This window comes from Rutidosis leptorrhynchoides, chromosome 9, assembly GCF_046630445.1.
Source record: "Rutidosis leptorrhynchoides isolate AG116_Rl617_1_P2 chromosome 9, CSIRO_AGI_Rlap_v1, whole genome shotgun sequence".
In the NCBI taxonomy this organism is placed as follows: Eukaryota; Viridiplantae; Streptophyta; class Magnoliopsida; order Asterales; family Asteraceae; genus Rutidosis; species Rutidosis leptorrhynchoides.
The window spans coordinates 153692380-153698459 of NC_092341.1; the positions used below are offsets into that span (position 1 = coordinate 153692380).

Here is a 6080-nt window from a genome sequence, read left to right on the forward strand (position 1 = left end):
TTATAATTAAAATTAAAATTAAAATATAAATTATAAATATATATTTTACGTATATATGGAGAGAAGAGAAGGATAGATTGATATGTTTTTGGTTCACCAAAGCTCGATTTTTATAGGCATGTGGGCTGGAACTGGGGCTCATGCGATCGCATGGCCAGCTGGGGAGGCTCATATTTGGTTGTTTTCTTCTGCCGACGGTTTTATAAATAATATAATATATTAAATAATTATAAGAATTATTTAAATATTATATTATATTTATGTGCATAGTTGACTTGTAATTTTTAGTCCATTGCGTCGAGCGTTGAGAGTTGACTCCGGTCCCGGTTCCGGATTTTCGAACGTCCTTGCGTACAATTTTATATTTTGTACTTTGCGTTTTGAATCTTGTACTCTTGTAATTTCGAGACGTTTCTTATCAATAATTGGAACCTCTTTGATTGTCTTTTGTACTTTTGAGCTTTTTGGTCGTTTGCGTCTTCAATTCGTCGAATCTGTCTTTTGTCTTCACCTTTTATTATTTAAACGAATATCACTTATAAATAGAATAATTGCAACTAAAAGCTTGTCTTTCTTGAGGAATAATGCTATGAAATATATGTTCGTTTTTAGAATTATCAGATATATATATACATTTAAATGTCGTTACAACGATAATCGTTACATATATGTCTCGTTTCGAAACCCTTAAGTTAGTAGTCTTGTTTTTACATATGAAGTTCATTGTTAATATACTTAATGATATGTTTACTTATCATAATATTATGTTAACTATATATATATATATATATATATATATATATATATATATATATATATATATATATATATATATATATATATATATATATATATATATATATATATCCATATATGTCATTATATAGTTTTTACAAGTTTTAACGTTCGTGAATCACCGGTCAACTTGGGTGGTCAATTGTCTATATGAAATCTATTTCACTTAATCAAGTCTTAACAAGTTTGATTGCTTAACATGTTGGAAACACTTAATCATGTAAACATCAAATTCATTTAATATAAATAAACATGGAAAAGTTAGGGTCACTACAGTACCTACCCGTTAAATAAATTTCGTCCCGAAATTTTAAGCAGTTGGAGGTGTTGACGTATCTTCTGGAAATAAGTGCGGGTATTTCTTATTCATCTGATCTTCTCATTCCCAGGTGAACACGGGTCCTCTACGAGCATTCCATTGAACCTTAACAATTGGTATTTTGTTTTGCTTAAGCCTTTTAACCTCACGATCCATTATTTCGACGGGTTCTACGATGAATTGAAGTTTTTCGTTGATTTGTATTTCGTCTAACGGAATGGTGAGATCTTCTTTAGCAAAACATTTCTTCAAATTCGAGACGTGGAAAGTGTTATGTACAGCCACGAGTTGTTGAGGTAACTCAAGTCGGTAAGCTACTGATCCGATACGATCAATAATCTTGAATGGTCCAATATACCTTGGATTTAATTTCCCTCGTTTACCAAAACGAACAACGCCTTTCCAAGGTGCAACTTTAAGCATGACCATCTCTCCAATTTCAAATTCTATATATTTTCTATTAATGTCAGCGTAGCTCTTTTGTCGACTTTGGGCGATTTTCAACCGTTGTTGAATTTGGATGATCTTCTCGGTAGTTTCTTGTATTATCTCCGGTCCCGTAATTTGTCTATCCCCCACTTCACTCCAACAAATTGGAGACCTGCACTTTCTACCATAAAGTGCTTCAAACGGTGCCATCTCAATGCTTGAATGGTAGCTGTTGTTGTAGGAAAATTCTGCTAATTGTAGATGTCGATCCCAACTATTTCCGAAATCAATAACACATGCTCGTAGCATGTCTTCAAGCGTTTGTATCATCCTTTCGCTATGCCCATTAGTTTGTAGATGATAGGCAGTACTCATGTTTAGACGAGTTCCTAATGCTTGTTGTAATGCCTGCCAGAATCTTGAAATAAATCTGCCATCCCTATAAGAGATAATAGAGATTGGTATTCCATGTCTGGAGACGACTTTCTTCAAATACAGTCGTGCTAACTTCTCTATCTTGTCATCTTCCCTTATTGGCAGGAAATGTGCTGATTTGGTAAGACGATCAACTATTACCCAAATAGTATCAAAACCACCTGCAGTCCTTGGCAATTTAGTGATGAAATCCATGGTAATGTTTTCCCATTTCTTTTCCAGGATTTCGGGTTGTTGAAGTAGACCTGATGGTTTCTGATGCTCAACTTTGACTTTAGAACACGTCAAACATTCTCCTACATATTTAGCAACATCGGCTTTCATACCTAGCCACCAAAAACATTTCTTGAGATCCTTGTACATCTTCCCCGTTCCAGGATGTATTGAGTATCTGGTTTTATGAGCTTCTCTAAGTACCATTTCTCTCATATCTCCAAATTTTGGTACCCAAATTCTTTCAGCCCTATATCGGGTTATGTATTCCCGAATATTAAGATGTTTCTCTGATCCTTTAGGTATTTCATCCTTTAAATTTCCCTCTTTTAAAACTCCTTGTTGCGCCTCCTTTATTTGAGTAGTAAGATTATTGTGAATCATTATATGCATAGCTTTTACTCGAATGGGTTCTCTGTCCTTTCTGCTCAAGGCGTCGGCTACCATATTTGCCTTCCCCGGGTGGTAACGAATCTCAAAGTCGTAATCATTCAACAATTCAATTCACCTAAGCTGCCTCATGTTCAGTTGTTTCTGATTAAATATGTGTTGAAGACTTTTGTGGTCGGTATATATAATACTTTTGACCCCATATAAGTAGTGCCTCCAAGTCTTTAATGCAAAAACAACCGCGCCTAATTCCAAATCATGCGTCGTATAATTCTGCTCGTGAATCTTCAATTGTCTAGACGCATAAGCAATTACCTTCGTTCGTTGCATTAATACACAACCGAGACCTTGCTTTGAAGCGTCATAATATATCACAAAATAATCATTCTCTTCAGGTAATGACAATATAGGTGCCGTAGTTAAATTTTTCTTTAATAATTGAAACGCTTTCTCTTTTTCATCCTTCCATTCAAATTTCCTCTCTTTATGCGTTAATGCAGTCAAGGGTTTTGCTATTCTGGAAAAATCTTGGATGAACCTTCTGTAGTAACCAGCTAGTCCTAAAAATTGGCGTATATGCTTTGGAGTTTTCGGGGTTTCCCATTTTTCTACGGTTTTAATCTTTGTTGGTCCACCTGAATACCTTCTTTGTTCACTATGTGACCGAGGAATTGAACTTCTCCCAAACAAAATGCACACTTTGAAACCTTAGCGTACAGTTTTGCTTTTCTCAGCAACTCTAGCACTTTTCTCAAATGTTCTTCATGCTCTTGATCATTCTTCGAGTAAATAAGTATGTCATCGATGAAAACAATGACAAACTTGCCAAGATATGGCCCACACACTCGGTTCATGAGGTCCATGAACACAGCTGGTGCGTTAGTCAACCCAAACCGCATAACCATAAACTCGTAATGATCGTAACGCGTCCTAAAAGCAGTCTTTGGAATATCATCCTCCTTCACCCGCATTTGATGATACCCATAACGTAAATCAATCTTCGAATAAACCGACGAGCCTTGTAGTTGATCAAATAAGTCATCGATTCTCGGTAGTGGGTAGCGGTTCTTGATGGTAAGTTTGTTTAACTCTCGGTAGTCGATACACAACCTAAATATACCATCCTTCTTATTGACAAACAAAACAGGAATAAACCCACATTAGAAACTGCCAAACAAGACGCATGTAAGCATAAAAATAAAAACCAGTAATAAAAACTCACCATATATTACCGTAAATATAATTCGTTACAAGTTTTAAACAAAATGCTTTGTCCTACTAAACCACTCATTCTCTATGAACAAAACAACATCAAAAATACATCTTGAAGACACAAGGCACCAGGACACCAATGCATACGGCTATCACTTGGTGGACCACAATTGACAAACAACATAGTAACACTAAAGTTCAAGCACCAAATCCATTTCAGCATAATTAAATCAAATTCCAATTCCATTCCATTCCAATCATAAATTATAAGGGAAGAATAATAAAAATGTGAGCTATTCAAATGTGTTGTTTAAAAAATGAGATAAGATCAAGATCTACCATTGGAACTGCTATTACCAATTGACCATTTCCTGAAAGTACTACTCACAATACCCCTGCTTCCAAACAACCCAAATCTTGTCTTGCAAATGGACCCACGACCACTAGTGCTAGTCGCTAAAGGCTCGGGTTGTGCATCAGCAACATGACTAATTACTGTCGGAAACTCAACCACATCGTCTGCAGCACCACTATCACTCGCACTTGCATCCACATTTTCAACTTCAACCGCAAACACATCCAAATTAACCACAAACGATCCCCTTTTCGCCCTTAACAAATCCCCCACTTCACTCGTCACATTCCTACACTTCTTCACCTTAATCGTAACCAAATTCGGGCACCCCCAAGCAAAAGCCTCGATCCCTTCATCAGATACAGGACACCCTTTAATACACAACTTCTTCAAAGCAACACATTTCGATGCAATACACAAAATTTCACTATCCGCAATTGTATCACTCCCACATAAAGCTAATCTTTCTAACTTCTTACAATTCATTGCAATAGCTTCCAAACTTATCGAGCTTGGATTCACACCAATCAGAACCAATTCTTGTAAATTCGAACTATGTTTCACAATAGCTATTAAACCCTCGTTGCCTATCCTATTAGTCTTCCAACCATCAATGTGCAGTTTCCTTAAATACTTACAACGCTCAGCGATCGAAACAACACCGATGTTACTACATTCAGGATTCTTAACGATATGCAATATTTCCAAATTTAAACAATTCGATAACGCAGATAAACCGACATCAGTGACCTGAAGTCTCTCCAAATGAACTTCAGTTAAACAATTATCCGAAACCGCAATCATTTCCAATAACTTATCCCAATCTCCTAAACACCTTAACAATTTCAAAGTTTTCAATTTTTTCGAACCAGCAATCAACGGACCGAAACTCTGGCCGTTATAAAGCTCCTTGAGGTAAATCGATTTCAACGAATTATCGGCTGCGCCGGGACCAATCGGCTCCGGCGCGCCGCCGTCGAAGATGCCACGTAAGCGTTTAATAGATAGTTCCTCAAGTGAAAAACAGTTATCTAAAAAGGCGTTCATTCCTTTAGCACCAACCATACAAGATCCACAGCTGAATTTCTTCAATTTGACACAATTTTGACCTAACGAAGCCATACCTATTTCGGTAATTTCACGGCAGCCACGGAGTTTAATGCTCGTGAGATTCACACACCGGTGAGATATTAAATACAATCTGGTGTCATTGATGCTAACGGATCTACGGTCACATCGTAAAGAGAGTTTAGTGACGGAATCAAACCGTGAAAAAATAGACGGAATTAGCGGGAGGAGTTTCGATTGGGCGTTGAGAGCGAGATGATGACGGCTTTGACCTTCGACGAGCAGCCATCGGCGGGAGATAAGTGAGCAACGTTTCCGGTCACTGGAGGAAAGAGATTGTAAAATTAGGGCTAAGCAGTCATCAGGTATTTTAGATGTATAATCGATATAACAAGTGTTTGTTGTAATTGGAGAGGTTGTTAAATTTTAGATATCTGATCTGGATGAAGAGGATGATGTGGTCAGCGCGGTTGACCGGTTTTTGTGGTGGTGGTAGTGAGTTGACTCGGCCAGTGATGGTGAATGGGAGGATGAAGTTTGGCCCATTTTAGGTAAAGTTGTTGCTCCCCACGGTGATGTGCTTGGTCGAATGAAACCACGCTCTAAAAGTTCCTGTAACTGACTTCGAAGTTCCTTCATTTCACTGGGTGCGCGTCTGTATGGAGCACGAGCTATTGGTTTAGCTCCCGGTACAAGGTCTATTAGAAATTCAACAGATCGGTGTGGAGGTAGTCCCGGTAATTCTTTCAGAAATACATTGGGAAATTCTTTCGTGACAGGAATATCATTGATGTTCTTTTCTTCAGAATTGACTTTTTCGACGTGTGCTAGCATAGCATGGCAACCTTTTCTTATTAGTTTTTG

The 6080-nt window shown here is 37.4% G+C and overlaps 1 pseudogene; it reads right to left on the bottom strand.

Moving 5' to 3' along the window:
* Positions 1-3804: 3804 nt before the first annotated feature.
* Positions 3805-5762, bottom strand: LOC139866790 (F-box protein SKIP2-like; annotated as a pseudogene).
* Positions 5763-6080: the final 318 nt, after the last annotated feature.